The sequence below is a fragment of the Ptychodera flava genome, unplaced genomic scaffold (assembly GCF_041260155.1).
Source record: "Ptychodera flava strain L36383 unplaced genomic scaffold, AS_Pfla_20210202 Scaffold_91__1_contigs__length_413411_pilon, whole genome shotgun sequence".
NCBI lineage: Eukaryota > Metazoa > Hemichordata > Enteropneusta > Ptychoderidae > Ptychodera > Ptychodera flava.
This window is the reverse complement of record NW_027248413.1, coordinates 197,206-215,794: the sequence shown is the minus strand read 5'-3', so window position 1 is coordinate 215,794 and position 18,589 is coordinate 197,206. Positions and strand designations below refer to the sequence as shown.

At 37.1% G+C, this 18,589-nt stretch overlaps 2 long non-coding RNA genes across 3 annotated transcripts in view; one reads left to right on the top strand and one right to left on the bottom strand.

The window, feature by feature from the left end:
* The window catches only part of LOC139129095 (uncharacterized), a 113,584-nt gene that overhangs the window by 66,478 nt on the left and 28,517 nt on the right, over positions 1-18,589 (top strand). The gene's annotated exons all lie outside the window — the stretch shown is intronic.
* Positions 1-18,589, bottom strand: part of LOC139129094 (uncharacterized) — a 60,521-nt gene that overhangs the window by 19,741 nt on the left and 22,191 nt on the right. For both annotated transcript variants that reach the window (XR_011551504.1, XR_011551503.1), the window contains exons 3-4: positions 17,107-17,238; positions 16,329-16,461 (exon numbers count right to left, since the gene is read on the bottom strand). This is a non-coding gene — a long non-coding RNA (uncharacterized lncRNA). The remainder of the gene's footprint in view (positions 1-16,328; positions 16,462-17,106; positions 17,239-18,589) is intronic.

Below are 18,589 nucleotides of genomic sequence, written 5' to 3'. Positions count from 1 at the left end.
CAAACTCAGTACAGTACCTGGTGATTACGCAGAGCTGCTCTGTCTATGCTATGCCCTGAAATGTCCTGTTCAGATATATATACCCATGACAAAATGCTATTGTACACATTTGGCTCAAAGTATCAGAATGTTGAACCTTTTCGAATCATTTGACAAGGGGATGGTCTGTATTCATTGCTTTTACACACAGAATGGCTTGATAGTGACTAGGACCTCTGTGACCTTGACAATGAAAATATGCCCTTAAATCCATGTATCAGGCTAATGCCAGATTGGCTGGACTGCAGGTGATACAAAGTAAAATGAATGAGATCTTTTTGTGTGAGATATTGTTTCCCTGAGCACAGAGGTTGTTTTGCTTATATCTCTCTTTACATGGCTTTCCGTAGCAGTAATTGGCAACTGAGAATGGCATCAATCAAGCAGCTAGCCCCTTTGTATCATGCTTTTGATTGGTCAACCTAGTATCTTCGTCTCCTACCAAGGCATCTCCATGATTTGCTGCAAGCACCATCTTGCATCCTAGATCACCTGCAGTCTGGGGGATTTACAACAAGCATAACTGGCTTCAGCTGGAGAGAGCTTGCACTTGATGAAGCCCATGAACAACTTATCAATTTAAGTGTCAAAACTGCAGTTCATAAGCCCTCTCCTGAATTGCTTGACAACATGGCAAAGTATTTACCTTTCAGGGCTTCATGCCTTAAAAATCTGCATTCTGAAATAACCCCCGAAAAGAGTGGCAAAAGTGTACAGATACAGATAAATGCAGAAGGGAATGAGGGAGACTGATGAAGGGTTGTGCCGAGTGTATTATAAACAAGCGACCTAGCGGCCGATATAGCTCCGCTGTGTTTATGTAGTGAATAACTATTTTTACACATGTTGATGAGGAAGGTGGAAATCTTTGATAGCTCAATGCAGAGGCCAGAAAAAAGTGGCTAAAATAAGCTGCAAAAATACACAATTGAAGATTTAATCATACTTTGAATATATCACATCGGATCATCCCTAAGAACATGTCAACCAAAGCTATCTGATAAGTAGTTTTTTGAGAATAAAATTTCTGACCGAAAAATGGCAACAATTGCCCCGAAAAATGAAATTGCAGATTTCATCATAATTTCAAGAGATCAAATTTAGTTCATAACTTCATCTATAGAAACCTGTATACCAAATTTCAAAGCTGTTAGACCAGTACTTTTTTGAGAAACACATTTTTTGACCAAAACGGAAAAAATTGCCCCAAAAAATCAAAATTGCAGATTTCATCATTATTTTTAATACATATCATTTAGTTCATCTATAGAAACCTGTATACCAAATTTCAAAGCTATCGGATGAGTAGTTTTGGAAATACACGTTTTGACCAAAAATGGCAAAAATTGCCCCCAAAATACAAAATTACAGATTTCATCAGAAATTCATTATATATTACTGAACTCATCTGTAGAAACCTGTATGCCAAATTTCAAAGCTATCAGACCAGTAATTTTTGAGAAACACATTTTTGACCAAAAATGGCAAAAATTGCCCCAAAATTACAAAATTGCAGATTTCATCATAATTTCAACAAATATCATTAAGGTGATCTGTAAAAACCTGTATACCAAATTGCAAAGCTATCAGATGAGTAGTTTTTGGAAATACACATTTTTTGACCAAAAATGGCAAAAATTGCCCCAAAAATACAAAATTGCAGATTTCATCACAATTTCAATAAATATCATGTAGTTTATCTGTAGGAACCTGTATACCAAATTTCAAAGCTATCAGATAAATAGTTTTGGAAATACACATTTTTTGACCAAAAATTGCAAAAATTGCCCCAAAAATACAAAATTTCAGATTTCATCAGAAATTCAATATATTACTCAGTTCATCTATACAAAAGTGTATACCAAATTTCAAAAGTATTAGACCAGTACTTTTTGGGAAATACATTTTTGACCAAAAATGGCAAAAATTGCCTTAAAAATGCAATTTTGCATATTTCTGCACAATTTGAACAAATCTGAAATAGATCATCCCTAGGGACATATGTACCAAATATCAAAGCTATCTGACTGGTAGTTTTGAAGAGAAGATTTTTAAAGATATTTTTACCAAAATGACAAAATTGCCTTAAAAATACAAATATGCAAATTTCACCATAATTTGAACAAATCTGACTGAAGTTACCCTAAGTAAACTGCATATCAAATTTCAAAGCAATCGGACAAGCGGTTTCAGAGAAGAAGATTTTTTTACCAAAAACACCAAAAATTGCCCCAAAAATACAAATATGCAAATTTCACCACGATTTGAACAAACTTAAGTGTGGTCACCCCAAGTGAACTGCATATAAAATTTCAAAGCGATTGGACTTGCAGTTTCAGAGGAGAAGGCAATGTTGACGGACGACGACGACGGACGACGACGATGGACGACGGACGACGACGGAAAATCAACCTATTGATAAGCTCTGCGTCGCTGACAGCGGAGCTAAAAAATCTGTGAGAGCTCTGTTTTTGCTGCAACCCCTGAAAAAAATCTTTGGAAAAGTTGTTCAGGAAGACTTGATGACATTTTATGAAGTAGGTCAAAGAGCTCTAGCAGACTACATCTCTACTAGGCTTTTACATAAACCTAGTACAGAAGCTCCTGTGAGGAGGAGAAAATTAAAAACATTTTCAGGGAAGGTTGTAGTAAAAAGGAGAACACGTACAGCTGATGCTGACAAAAAAAATAGTTGACGCCTGTTTAAAAAGGCAAATTGCTCACTCAATAAAATCTGGTGTGCCATAGAAGGCTTTGTGCAATTTATTCCCTCCCACGTGCAATCTGTGATGCAGATGGGTCTATGCACCATCAAAGCTCAAAATCAAACACAACTTAAGTATTACAAAAAAGATATGACACATGCAGCATCATAAGTGAGGCACTGCCTGAGAATTGGACAGCTGAAATGGTAATACTTGAAGGTATGTTTTGATTCAGTGTGCGCCAATAAGACAGTGTTTTTGCTAAGGTTGGGGAAAAGAGGTAAATGATTTGGGAACCCCGGTAGCAATTCTGTGTCCCCTGATCTGATTGCATTGATACCAAGAGGAACCTGGTAAAATGGCTGGGGAACCCCGGTAACATTTACTGGGGTACCAGCCTTAACAAAAACACTGTAAGATCCCATCATCAAACATTCAAGACTACTTAATCTATACCATAAGGGACTGGACGTAAATTAGCAGGGAGGAGGGCCAGGGGGATTTGGGGGAGGGTCACAAATTTTTGAGCCTGGGGAGGGTCACAATTTTTGAATCCTCTAAGGGGGGGACACAAATTTTGGGCTTGTTGTCGGTGCACTAAAAGAAGAAAAAAAATTGTTTGTGTAGGCAATTATGGTCACATGACATCACTCACACACTGCCTCTTACTTTTTATTAAGTGCTCATTCCCAACTCGCTGTGTATCTCTTCCCCACCATTATCTTAAACAGGATTGTCTCTCTTGTTGCCATTCTTATCGCCATTAAGTTTATAGCAAATCCAATCTATTGTTTCACAGCTGACCCACCATATTAAAAGGATATTATGATTCATGGCATTCTGGCTGCACATTGTACCATGTAGTGGGTTTTGTTAATAAACACTGGACAGTGTTTTTGCTAAGGTTGGGGAACAATGGGAACCCTGGATAAATTTCTGTTGTCCTCTAGTAAGACTGCACAGATATACCAAGGCTAACCCTGGTAAAATGACTGGGGAACCCTGGTAACATTTACCTATAGGTACCGCCCTTAACAAAAACACTGCTGGATATTACCACAATATCTTACATTGTTCTACTGATGTAGTCAATCTTGAACCTCTATTTGACAATATTATTTCTCATTCCACTTTTTGTTGATCAACAAAAGTTCCCTCTCTTGCATAAGTCACTTCCCTTTAAAGTTTAAGGCCAAGCTCCACCCTGCATCAGTCACTTTTAGGTACATGAATTTTAGTTTTTAGAGATACTATCGTTTGAAATTAAGAGCAAGCTTTGGTGTGATAATTGATAATTTGATTCTAGAAAAATGATTTTAGTAAACTTAAATATTTAGGTACAGTCATCTGATTGGTATGGCTACTTGTGGCATTTTTCAAGTTTATATTGGCTTTACTACGTGGGTACTATCTTTGGAATGGATAGTGTTCATTTGTGTTGTTGATGGCAGGATATATGACATTTGTTGAAATTTAATGTGGGTAATTTATACAGTGAATTAGCCATGTTGATCACTATTCAGATTGAACTTGGTTAAATATGGTGAAATCCCAATGTCATTTCAGAATATGGAGACTTGATTGATCATGAAATAGTGTTTGCCACTTCTGTGTCAAATCAGGATCAGTCTAATCCTCTCTTATCTAGGCTGCTCTCTGTGATATGTTTAAAATGCAAAGAAACGAGGCACAAAAAATTGACAAAAGAAGACTTGATTATCATGAAATAGTGTTTGCCACTTCTGTGTCAAATCAGGATCAGTCTATCCTCTCTTATCTAGGCTGTGCTTTCTGTGATATGTTTAAAATGCAAAGAAATGAGGCACAAAAAATTGACAAAGTATTTTCAATGTTAAAACATCATAATTTCACACTATAGCATTCAATCTATTACGATACTTTGAATTGTTTGCTTAAAATATTGCATGAATAGGAATAGCCTTTCTGTTGACCTTTCCCACAAACAGGGCAACATGAACAAAACTTTCATTGTCTACTCGAACACATAGTACATTTTGTAAAATTGGATTTGATATGAGTGCAATGAGCACATGTACATGTATTTTCAGTTCTCTGACTACACAGGTCTATTGGAAATATAATAAATTCAGTGAATAATGGGGTCATGCACACACATGTAGTTGTATATCTGTACCAGGAATACATTTTAAACATACTTTCCATTATTTCCTCCCCACGTAGAGATTAAACTGCTCAATATATTGTACATTGAACAAATTATATTGCTGTGGAGATCAATATGTCACATCGTGTTTCTGCAGTATTCCCTCAATGGTCAACGTGATACATTCCAAAATTATGAATTTCACTAATATTTTGATAAATGTTAAATTATAATTCATAAGAAAAAATGGCAGGCACAATTGTGCATTAATAAAAGAAAACATTTGAAGAACATTATTTATTACAATCATTCTTAGTGGAGTATAAGTGTGCTCTACTCCATTATAAGCCAATTTGGGCATTCATTATATGAATTGTTGGACAGCCTATTGAATCACAGCATTCCACATCTGCACTTCAAAGCCAAAGTGAAAGGGCACATATTTACTGCCTACTTTACATGATATATGCCATTGACTTGGTGTAGCAGTCTAAGCCCTAGGAGAAGGTTAGAGTATTCAGCTATTGGCTGCTTTGATTGCCTCCAACAATGGCATACTCATCACACACAGGTGCAACCACAATCGCAACGTAAAGGCCTATGCACCCAGTAGGGAGAGCTCTTCTGGGTAAGTACATGTAGCCTTCGCGTAGCGACAGTGGTGCACATACGGTACAACTGTATCCTCCTAGCATAGGGCAATATTGCTGTTGTACCTCAATATTTGGACTGGTGTTTAGGTAGGACGTCAACTTGATCAAATCCTAAAAACTAAAAGCTTAAATTTGAAAAAAGGCAAAACCTTCAGCTTCGAAACTGCAGCTACGTAAGGCAATATATGATACCACGGTACTACCAAAAGAGTGTGGTAGCTCCTAGCTTGCTTGGCAGGGCTGTGCGTTAATTACCAGCGTTATACTTTACTTTATTGCTCAACAACACACTTAAGGAGTGTGGTAAAGCAGAAATTGCAAAACTCACCAAACACTGGATGAAGCTGCTGCTGGGAGAGGAAATAAAGTCCAAATATACGGCCTGTGGTAGGAGGCTGTATAACGCCGAACACACAACTTGATCCTTAATATATTTTTCATAAACCAAGAAGTCAATCATTTAAACATACAGACCTTTATTTCCTGAAAATGATAGGCTAAAATGTACAGTGTACGTCCAGAGAACTTCTTGGTACAGCGCGACACTTGTAAACAAACTTGAATGCGTTGAAGTTATTTGTATATATATACAGAATGATGTTCACAGTCACACTTGGAAGTTGTGGACAATTTAGTCCAGTTGTAAGTGAAACATATTTATGAAAATCATCATTAAATTAAGTACTTTCAATACTTAGACCCTCAATCAATTTTGACAGTCAGGAAGAACAGACAGAAATAATTGAGTGAAATTAATGACTTGTATGACGAATCTCTGACTTAAAATAATGTAAAAGTTACTGGCATTTTCCAGAATACAATGTACGTACCAAGCTTGCAGGTCAAGTCCAGAGGGTCAAGTATGATATCAAATAGGCCCAGAAGAAAGCTTTTAAATAGCTTTGAAACAAGCAGACTGCCAATCTTGTTAAGCAGTCATGATCTAGTACAAAGACTTTAAATTTTTTCACATAATGCTATGCTTGGTGTCTGCCTCCATGGTGTACAACATACTGGTACATGATTCGGCGTCACTCATCAGAGGACTGCACTTTCATTGAAAATATTGTGAGTTCACATGGTGGTGTAATCTTACATCCTGTTCAGAAATGGCTAATATTATGATACTTTGGACAAAGCTATTTTTGTCAACATTTTACAGTACTGTCTGTCAATGCACCAATTTTAAAAAAATATTCATTGCCACCATTTTAATACTTCAATAGTGTAATGGTCATGCTGCTTGACACTTGAATTACAAGAATCTGTACTAGATATGTTCCAAGTTAAAGGGACAAAGTTGCTCATTTTTGACATTATTTTGCCATTTAAATTCTTTTGATGGATTATTCTCACTGAAATATGCTCACTCTCTGGTTATTGCAATTCAATTTTCATCTTTAATAAGACACATTAACATGTGAAATTAACTATGTTAAAATTTTTGGTAAATACCTTCCATGCATGCATATGAGTTGAGCTGTGACAACCAGAGATTGCAGTTTAGCCTATTTCAGTGAGCAGCAGAAAAGCATATATACAACAGAAATTAAAAGGACCAAAATTTGGTCAAAAATGAGTGACTTTGTCCCTTTAATGGCCAATATGAAAATGGATAAAATTCCATGTTTGCTGTTTTGTTATTTTTGCCTGTCAGTCACTGTTATTTTTAACAATGGTGTGGACAAGATGTTGGTTTTGTTGTTTACTTTGCAGTTTGAGTTACATAAATGCTTAAGATTCAGAATTTTTCAGTATTAGCTGCTGTATTTAGCATGATATGCTCTGTATTGATTCAGTTTGTCAGCCTAGCCTGATGACACTTGAGCAGTGGTGTCATTATTTGTGTCCAGTGAAGTCTTAACTGTTTTTTTTTTGTGGTTTGTTCCACATTACAAGTGTGCTGACAACATGGAAAATTGAGAATTTCATCAAACTTGTGCAGTAAATCAAACAATGAATTAATTTAATCATAGAGTGTTTCCTATGGTGTTCCCCAGAACAATCCGCCCCTACCAAAATGGAAATAAGAATACCAGTACTCATTTATCTGGTGATTGGTTTACTAAGTTTAAACAGTGTAAGAGTTAAACAGTATATTAAACCATTATCATAACAATCAAAATGCATATTGTGTAGGCAGAGAAATCAGGGTTTCCCTTTTATTAAAAGTACTTATCTATAGCATAGAATTATCCAGATTTTTGTCTACAAGATTAGTTTTACCCATGCTGGTCAAATGTGACTGACACATCATTGAAAGTATTCTTAGGTAAGGCTGACATCCATATCTAGACTTGTTCTTGTCACAAGCAGAAGCAAATAAAAAAATTTGCTGACATCCCTTGCTGGTGTCCATCTATTTTGCCGTGTGTTGTAAATCCCCAACTAAATTTTTGAACGTTGAAGATCCGATCAATTTGTAATATTATATTTTTGAAACTTTACCAAGTCCTAAAGACTTGGAAGAGCGCGTAGAGATGGTAAAGCAAAAAAAATGTACAGCATATATGAATCAATTGACCTGCAAACAGTACTTCCAAAAGAAAATTGGATGTTTTTTTTGGTGACGAAAAACTAAGCGGTTATTGGTGAATTTTCTGTGTGAAGAAATTCCAGACTTTCTGAAGCCCTACCTTGGAGTTGACAAGGAGTTTGTCATTGCAGGGGGGTTTTGATGGGCAAAAGAAAGACAAAGCAATAATTGTGAGTGGAAATTACCCTTCTCATGAATACCCTGCATATTTTTCAAATCATGAAGAAACTGATACACGTATATGGCGCCATGTCCCTGTTTCAGTAAAAAAGAACATACTTATATACTCGCCAGATACAGATGTTTACCACATCGGATTACCTCTGATGGCATCTGAGCTATCAGACAGAAAACATCTTTATACAGCTCAGTGCATGTGCAGATGATCAGTCATATGTACATTTAAATAAATTAATTAAAGCCTTAGCAAATGATCCAGATCTTGCTTAAATTGATCAAGACATAAGAGCAAAATGTCTCCAAACTCTCTATATCACATCTGGTTGTGACTTTTTTGTCATTTTTGTTGGCTGTGGAAAAGCAGCATTTCAGAAAGAATTTTTCCAATATCAGAATTTGTTTCTGGTGGAATTGCCACCGCGACCTCAGGCACTCTTGCAGACACAGAGAGTGGCATCTGGGAGAAAGGCCTATCTCTCTTTCTTTTAATTGGAACTATTTACTACCAGAAACATCACAGTGAGTTTGAATCACAACATGACAGCCATATGACCAGTTTAAAGCCATGAAATGAGATGAAACTTTGACACTGAATTGGAATTACATATTCAGTGGCTTGAAAAAATCAGAAATACCATCCAAGTTAGAATTCAGAGGGAGGAGGATCTAATTCCAAACCCAACAGCTTTAAAATACCATTGGCTCAGAACTTGTTTCATCTCTGATTCATGGTCACAGTCAGAAAGGGGCCAGATTGTCTTACGTGGATATGACAACTCTGGCTATGTTGTCAATGGTAACAAGTTATCACCCATATGGGATTCACCAGAAAATTTGTCCCAAGTACAGGAAAGGATGGCATTCTATACCAAAGGGTGTAATGTTAAAAATCTGGGTGCAAAAATAAATTTTGCAAATGTACAAAGTCAAATAATGCTTGTGGCCCAGGGTGCATGCAATTGTTTAAATTGTGCCAATACTGGAGATCAGAGTGACAGCTTAATTGATGACATTGTTTTTGACAAAACCAACAAAGGGCAAACCACAGAAGCATTGGAAATCAAAGAAATTGATGAGATCAATATCAAATGATCTTGCTGAAGAAAACATGGTTGAAGTAGTAGAATACACAGATGAAGATGACGAAGAAGAAGATGGAGACAGTTCCGATGACTGATGTATATCCTGATCAATTTTCTGTCATTCACAAACTGTTGTCTGTACAATTACTACCATGGATGTACATCCATGTTACTACTAACACCAAGGTGGCTGATCATTAAAACAAATGATACACATGTGTATATACATAAAGTTCAACTGCGTTCTCATTGAATTTAAACAATTTTAATTTAGACTGAAAATGACTGCTTCTAAGCTTAATAAATTCATATGTCTAATAGGTATGTCATCACGTATTCACGCATGGAGCCGATAGTCCGGTACGGTATACCAACACAGTGTGAAACCCACACAGTACATGCTGTACGGCGTACACTTCCCTCGGCGATGTTGCCGTGCACAAATGGTATAAAAACGGGTTTCATGATATAAATTCACTAATACTTCCTACCAAGGAAGTAAATAGCAAAACAAGTATCATTGTGAAGAATGATAGCCTGGTATCTTCAAATAAACAGTCGCTAGAGCAAAATACTCGTAGACAAGTTACTTCCGCATTTGCCCCTACTCAGTGCTGCACGCCAGCATTAAACACTGCGTCGTTTTCGTTGGCAAGGTCAGAAAGCATTCAAACTTCCAATCAGAATGCAGATATACACTATGAATATGTATACAAACTATGAACTCTGCACAAGACGATTTACTTGGGGATAAAACCAAATTTACATACCCGAGTATGTAGCCGAGTTCAGCTGAGGCAGCAGCGAGAGACCGTACGCAAAATTCACAAGATAGTTGGATAGTTAGGTGGGGAGCCTCTTTCACAGTTTTACATAAAAATGAGACTCAGTAACGTTTGGTCGCTTTACTTTTGATCAAAAACCTACCAAACCCATCAGACAAGGCCCTACTCTTACGCAGAAAACCAAAGCTCTCAAGCGTCGACTTTCTCTTCCGCGTTTGAGACTCGTTCTTCTCTTTCGCATTTGAGAGAAACAAATGTCGACTTTATTCGGCAATGGTCCGCTATTCGTGGGCGTAAATTGCTAGACTACATATAGCCACATCGGCACTTCTGAAATGTTATCTCCGGCTTGCAAGACAACAAAAATATCAAAATATTATCATCAAAACCAGAATTTCGGGGCTAGAGAGCGAAACATCGCTGAAAAGTAGCTGGCCAAAATACGGAAGTAGCCGGTCAATTTGGCCGGCATCTGGCTAAAAGTGAACACGCTGCAAACAGAGGGGCTTGTTGCGATGGACAAGTAGCCTTTGGCTCTTTGACCAGAAAAATAAGTGAGTGTTCATTGATAATTCAAAGACTGGATCCGTTGACACCAAAGTTTGCTCGTGACTTTCATTGCATTGCATGCACCTTTCCGCAATACCACTCATTGAGTCTGAACTGAAATTGAAAGAGTACGTTTTAGTAAAAGTCCTGTTTTGTTGTGCTGATTTTCGCTACCGTACTTTCTTTTATAGGGTAATAAACATTCATACAAAGCAAAAAATCTTCAGTTGTCTCCTTTCGATCGTACAGAGATATTGTGCGACAGGAAAACTTTAGCTCAAAGGGCAATGATCTTTGTGAACGTACCCTCAACCAGCTAAAATAGCTTTCTATATGCAAAATCAGCGTACATTAATTAACAGCATTTTATTGAAAGGGATTCTATAGTACCATTGTTTTTGTAAACTCTTCATGCAATTTTATGAACTAAATGATGACCTCAAAGTAACAGCAAGTGCTAGACGGCACTTTTAACGCTGGTCGGAAATCCAGAATGCGGACAAGGGAGCCATCATCAAGTCAGGCGCCGACTGGCATTGGCCATGCTAAAGTAGTCAGGCAGTGCTAATGTTTTGTTTACACTAAAAGGTAATCTGTTCGCATATGTTGACATAGAGATTAATCCTCTGATAACAAGCTCGGGTTAGTCGGGTACTTCTAAGTTAATGGAGCGTTCCCTAATGCTTGGATTGTACCTGCGGATGACCAAACCTCATTAACATATTATTTGCATAGTTTAGAAATATGCAAATTTCGGACCCAGATTCGAGAGTGTCTGCATGTGCACCAAAAATTAGTGCACTAGCCTTATTGGTTAGCCTAGAATTAGGTATGTACATAATCTATGAGGTATATGTTAATTTGCAATAGGTGCTGTAACCTTTGAAATATTAACCATCTAGCCCTTTAAAGGTATACAACCACCTGTAATCTAAATATCCCCATGTATGGTCAGGGCATTCCTTGGTATTCAAAATGCCCATGTGAGGGCGCTGTTTTTAAAAAGTGGCCACCCGCTTAAACTCTGTGGTTGGTTAGATTTTCTCTTTGCATAGTAACTATTGCACAATTGGAACAGGTGACAGTATATCTTTAAGTTACCTAGTAATTCGCATTTTTGTGATATTTAGGGTCATTGACCTTTGACCCCAGTTGACATGTCGGCGAAATGGTTTGATCCCGTGCTTCGCACTGTGTACCAAAAATAAGCACTGTAGCCTTATTGGTTAGCCTAGAATTAGATATATGCATAATAATTAAAGGGACATTATTTGTATCTTTTGACTTTTTTTTCATTTTTTCGATGACTGAAATCAACTGTCAAATCAATGGAAGACCTAAATTGTGACTATGGATGGCTTCAAGGATATGTAAAACCACATTCTTGCTCTTTACGGCAAGGTTCAATGTTGGTAAGGGTGTCAGCACGATTTGAACCAACCGCCATGATTGAACCCCTGCACATAACCAATATTACTACGCATACGTCAACCATCAAAGTACAGCTGGAACATAAAAGGCCTGTGACCTACATACTAACTTCAGCACAATGGATATCGAGGAGCACACGGTGCATAAACAAATGCACGTATCACAAACTACTGTCAAATAGTGAAACTAAGCAGGGCATTTGCTTTTAAGTTTCATTTTAGTATCGATGACACGGACTGTGGAACAAATGAAACCTAGACGCAATTGGTTCAATGGTAAAACTAAAACGATCGATGTCAGATTGCTGTGGTAATAGTGAAACAGGTACAATGTAATGCATTTCCTGTGCATTTGATCATTAGCAAAACTTCGTCAATTTTTAAGATTTTTAGGACATTTTCTTGTCAATACGTTGGTTCGTTTTACAAACACGACATGATCACTTGTTGAACCTGGAAACATCACACTCGGACTGAACACTGCACGGTGTGTAGCATCGGTGACATTGTGACACCGCGCCGGGCGAGTACTGTCATTGATACTGCTCGCGATTGGAGTCACCTCTCGACACACAAGATCTGTTTGAAAGTTGTTATTCTCTGTGCATCGTGTAATTATTTGTATCAGTTGAATCGCATTTCGAACCAAAAGTGAGTACATCACAGTTACAGTTGCCTAGACCCATTCGCTTACGGCCTCTGTGCCTCCGACCCACTCCCAAAAGTGGACTTTACGTAAGAAGCGCAGCTGAGCACATCATGTACCTACATGAGTAAAGCCCTCCGTACGGCCTCCACGCCCTATAACGCTGGGAACACACAGACCTGTACGCAGGGCTAATCGTGCACCCAGGCGAGGTGGGTGTGCTTGAAAACAAAACTCAATGCAAGTTTTGGATTAAAATGGGTTGTTTTGGTGGAGAAAACTGCACGCCGCAACCGAGGTGCTGCCAGCGGTTTGGCACAGCCCTGCCACGCAGAGTTAGCTTTCACCCAACAATGTACCGGTACATAATGTAAGTGTCAGTCGCCAAAGTACCGGTACATTGCTCAATTTCGCAATCACCTCGACAATAACATGACTGTCTACTGAAGTTAAATATCCCGTCATTTTACTCTGTTTTCACATTTCTATGCACAAAGGCTTTGGGCAAGTCTACATATGCATATGGAGGAACAAACGAGATGAAAAAGATCCGCAATTATAGACCTTGTCGTTGTCAGCTGGTACTGGTAGGCATTTGAAATGCCCATTCTAAAATGTGCTCTGTAGCAGTAAAGAATGGTGTATCTAAGAGCAGGATTGGCCGTCAAGATCTCCATCAAAAACTGACCGTCAAAATGTAACTGAGCAAACTGGATTAGTAATAGGGAATCCCGAAACTGCAATACTGCACTTTTGACTTTCACTTCGTGTGGTTTATTTTTTTTACACGCGGATGCTTACAGTGGCCCAGATAGCAGTTTGCAGTGTGGTTACTGATCGCAGGTCAACCTGCCAACTCTGAGGTTAACAGTAACCTCCATAAACCTCAGACCCAAGGTTTTTTTAAAGGTGTACGCAAATGGATGGAAGTTGTCTGTGGTCGGCTACTGCTTGTTTGCAACAATATGAGGTCAAAGATGCAAATAATGTCCCTTTAATAAGGTATGAGATAGTTAACCATTAGGTGCTGTAACCTACCAAATATGAACTATCTGGCCCTTTAAGTTATCTGCTAATTCACATTTGTGTGATATTTAAGGCCAATGACCTTTGACCTCAGTTGACATGGTGGCGAAATGTTTTGACACCATGCTTCGCAATGTGTACCAAAAATTAGCACTCTAGCCTTATTTGCTCTAAAAATTGAGGTAATAAAACTGTGTCACTGCATCATTTTTCCAATATGAATACGATGAGAAAGTAAATTTTTATTTTTGTGGCCCTTATACAAGGAAGTCTACGGAGAACTGTCTTATACATAGGAGTCTATGGAGAACTGCTTATACATAGGAGTCTATGGAGAACTGCCTGATAAATGGAAGTCTATGGAGAGTGAAACTAAGAGTCCTCTAACACGGCCAAATTTAATTCCATTGTGAAACAATTTATTGACGTGCATCTGTATGGGGTAGGGTAATATCCTTGTGCAAAGTTTGAAAGAAATTGACCATGGCATGTCTGAGATATCTGTGTGAACGGACGGACGCATGACATTACAAGATCTAAAATGAATTAAAGTCTATAGACTAAAATTCATTTGTCAATAATAATAGTGGCCATTACTCATGTACAGGCTTTCTTAAGAAACTTATGATTGAAGCTTTTGTAAGGTATCAATAGTAGAACAAGAAAATGGAGTTGAGACATGTAAGAAAAATACTGAGAAAATAGCAAAAAGTTGGCATTGCTTGGGCTTGAAGACTAATATGCCTTCAAGTCTGCTTCAGGAGCAGAACAAGAAACTGGTTTATGCTACGTACAGAAAAAAATATACCGCCAAGGGCATGCAGTGTGATGCTCTCATCAACAAAAAAGGTATTATATGAAAGGTATTAGCTGTTCAAAATCCCGATAATCCTCACTAGAAACCAAGTCAAAAGTGCTACAATGTTAGCAGAGATTAGGTAGCTTTTGAATTTTAAATTGTTACAGTTGAATCTGAACACCAAAATACCCTGAAACTTGGCTGAGCACTTAGCAATATGCAGCAGAGTTCCCTAAACCAAAGTCTGTTTTACTGCTTCAGAGTTTTAGACAACTCAGCAGGTAGCCCTACTGAGTCAACTGATAAGCGGCTGTTGCTATAAACCATTTACCACTTACACAGTCCAAACACAGTTGAGCATTGAATGATGTATTCTCAAAGTAACCACAAATTATTGTTTTACTCACAGTATTTACTTCCCCCTTCAAAAATTCTTCCATTTACATTTGTAATATTGCCAGTCAAAAATGGTTTGACCAACATAAATAGATCAGTTTACTCAGAGGGGCTGCCTACTGAGTTGTATCAGACTTCCACACCCACACACTAGACTTTGTTTTGGCAAATGTCTTGGTATAAAGCTGAATGCTCTGCCAAGTTGCCAAGTAATTACTAACTTTGTGTTCAGATAACAAGGGCAAATGCTGCAAGCCGCGAGTTCAGATAGAACACAATCTTTCAACTTGCTGGTGAAATTTTTTGCATCGAAAGCTGAAGCTTTAGAGTAATTTTAAAGTGTATTTTAAAAAATAGCGTCATGGACACTGTTCCCACATTTGTTTTGAACATTTTTTCACGAGTGTTATGAATTAGAAATGTAAGATGCGAATAGCAAACAAGATCTTGAATGAAAATTCATGAAAATTATGTACATTTGCCATTATGTTATTGTGTAACTTTATAATTTATATAAATTTCACTACAATTTTGACAAATCCTACTGAGATTCACCCCTAGGTCCACATTACCAAGTTTTAATGAATTGGACTTGCACTTTCAGAGAAAAAGACTTTTTACCAAATCAAGAAAAAACCATTTCACCATAATTTCAGGCAATCTGACTGATATCACACCTGGGAACCTCTATACCTAGTTCAAATGAACTGGACTTGTGGTTTAAGGGAAAACAATTTTTTGACCAAAAGTGGCAAAAAATTGCCTCAAAAACACAATTATGTAAATTTCACAACAATGTTGACAAATCAGACTGAGATCACCCCTATGAACTGTGATACCACATTTCAAATGAATTGGAATTTGGACTTGCGGTTTCAGAGAAAAAAGGCTTTTTTACCAAAAAACAGGGAAAATTGAGCAAAAATTACAATTATACAAATTTCAACAACATTTCCTCTTATCTGACTGACATTATCTTTAGATACCTCCATAGCAAGTTTTAAATGAATAAGACTTTTGGCTTGGGGCCTGAGATGAGCAACTGATAAACAGTGTGACCATACAGTACTGAACATCACACCAGGCCTACATATACACATTTAATTAACCCTACATGGTGTTTTTATACACATAACTGTTTAGTTGTTTAATTACATGATGAAACTCCAGTGAGATAGAAATATTATTTATGTGTCGCTGTAGTTGTCACTACTATTTATACACAACAATGACATAAAATTATACCTTTTAACAAACATGTGTTATTCCAAAAAATTTTGATCTAACAAAATCATGCGAGTTTTTGAAAGATATCACTTTACCTTCATTTCATTGTACTCATTAATTAACACAATCAAATTAAACATTTATACATACCTTAATTCTGAACGGAGTATTGGGATGACAAATTGTAATAACCGGATGATAACTACACTGGATTCAGACAAGGAGACATCATCCAATACAGTATCTACACTTGTCAACCTGCACAGGAAAGGTTGCGAATAGCCTTCCCGAGAACAAAGCAAAATCAGTGAGAATGTACTGGCCTAAGTGGGTAGCTGTAATTTCACAACAATTTGACAAATCAGACTGAGATCACCCCTATGAACTGTGATACCACATTTCAAATGAATTGGAATTTGGACTTGCGGTTTCAGAGAAAAAAGGCTTTTTTACCAAAAAACAGGGAAAATTGAGCAAAAATTACAATTATCCAAATTTCAACAATATTTCCTCTTATCTGACTGACATTATCTTTAGATACCTCCATAGCAAGTTTTAAATGAATGGGACTTTGGCTTGGGGCCTGAGATGAGCAACTGATAAACAGTGTGACCATACAGTACTGAACATCACACCAGGCCTACATATACACATTTAATTAACCCTACATGGTGTTTTTATACACATAACTGTTAGTTGTTTAATTACATGATGAAACTCCAGTGAGATAGAAATATTATTTATGTGTCGCTGTAGTTGTCACTACTATTTATACACAACAATGACATAAAATTATACCTTTTAACAAACATGTGTTATTCCAAAAAATTTTGATCTAACAAAATCATGTGATTTTTTGAAAGATATCACTTTACCTTCATTCATTGTACTCATTAATTAAACAATCAAATTAAACATTTATACATACCTTAATTCTGAACGGAGTATTGGGATGACAAATTGTAATAACCGGATGATAACTACACTGGATTCAGACAAGGAGACATCATCCAATACAGTATCTACACTGTCAACCTGCACTGGAAAGCTTGCGAATAGCCTTCCCGAGAACAAAGCAAAATCAGTGAGAATGTACTGGCCTAAGTGGGTAGCTGTAAATTTCACAACAATTTTGACAAATCAGACTGAGATCACCCCTATGAACGTGATACCACATTTCAAATGAATTGGAATTTGGACTTGCGGTTTCAGAGAAAAAAGGCTTTTTTACCAAAAAACAGGGAAAATTGAGCAAAAATTACAATTATCCAAATTTCAACAACATTTCCTCTTATCGGACTGACATTATCTTTAGATACCTATATAGCAAGTTTTAAATGAATGGTACTTTTGGCTTGGGGCCTAAGATGAGCAACTGATAAACAGTGTAACTTGCCAATTTATGCATGAACAAATGGCTCTGACTTTTTGCCTGATGAATGGAACAATACCTATCTAAAAAATCAAGTCTCACTTAACCGATAATGTTGATAAAACAAAATAAATCACTGCATGAGTAAAGCAAATACTGTACTACAATCACTCCAACTATCCTGTACTTTGAATGTACAGTCATGGTCTCTTATCTACACTTATTGACATAACTATAGATCTACATGCACACTACAATCACTCCACTATCCCATATTTTGAATGTGCAGTTATGGTCTCTCATCTATACTTATTGAAATAACTATCTACATGCACACTACAATCTATCCAAATATCTAATATTTTGAATGTGCAGTCATGGTCTCTCATCTACACATTGATTTAACTATCCACATACACTCTACAATCCATCCAACTATCTGATATTTTGAATGTACAGTCATGGTCCCTCATCTAAACTTATTGACATAACTACATGTATCTACATGCACACGACAATCACTCCACTATCCCATATTTTGAATGTACAGTCATGGTCTCTCATCTACACTTATTGAAAAGTATCTACATGCACACTACAATCAATCTAACTATCCAATATTTTGAATGTACAGTCATGGTCTCTCATCTACACTTATTGACATAACTATCTACATGCACACTACAATCACTCCACCATCCCATATTTTGAATGTGCAGTCATGGTCTCTCAACTACACTTATGAGACATAACTATCTACATACACACTACAATCTAACCAACTATCTAATAGCTATCTAATATTGTGAATGTACAGTCATGGTCCCTCATCTACACTTATTGACATAACTGTCTACATGCACACAACAATCACTCCACTATCCCATATTTTGAATGAACAGTCATGGTCTCTCATCTACACTTATTAAATAACTATCTACATGCACAGACAATCACTCCACTATCCCATATTTGAATTTACAGCCATGGTCTCTCATCTACACTTATTGACATAACTATCTACATACACACTACAATC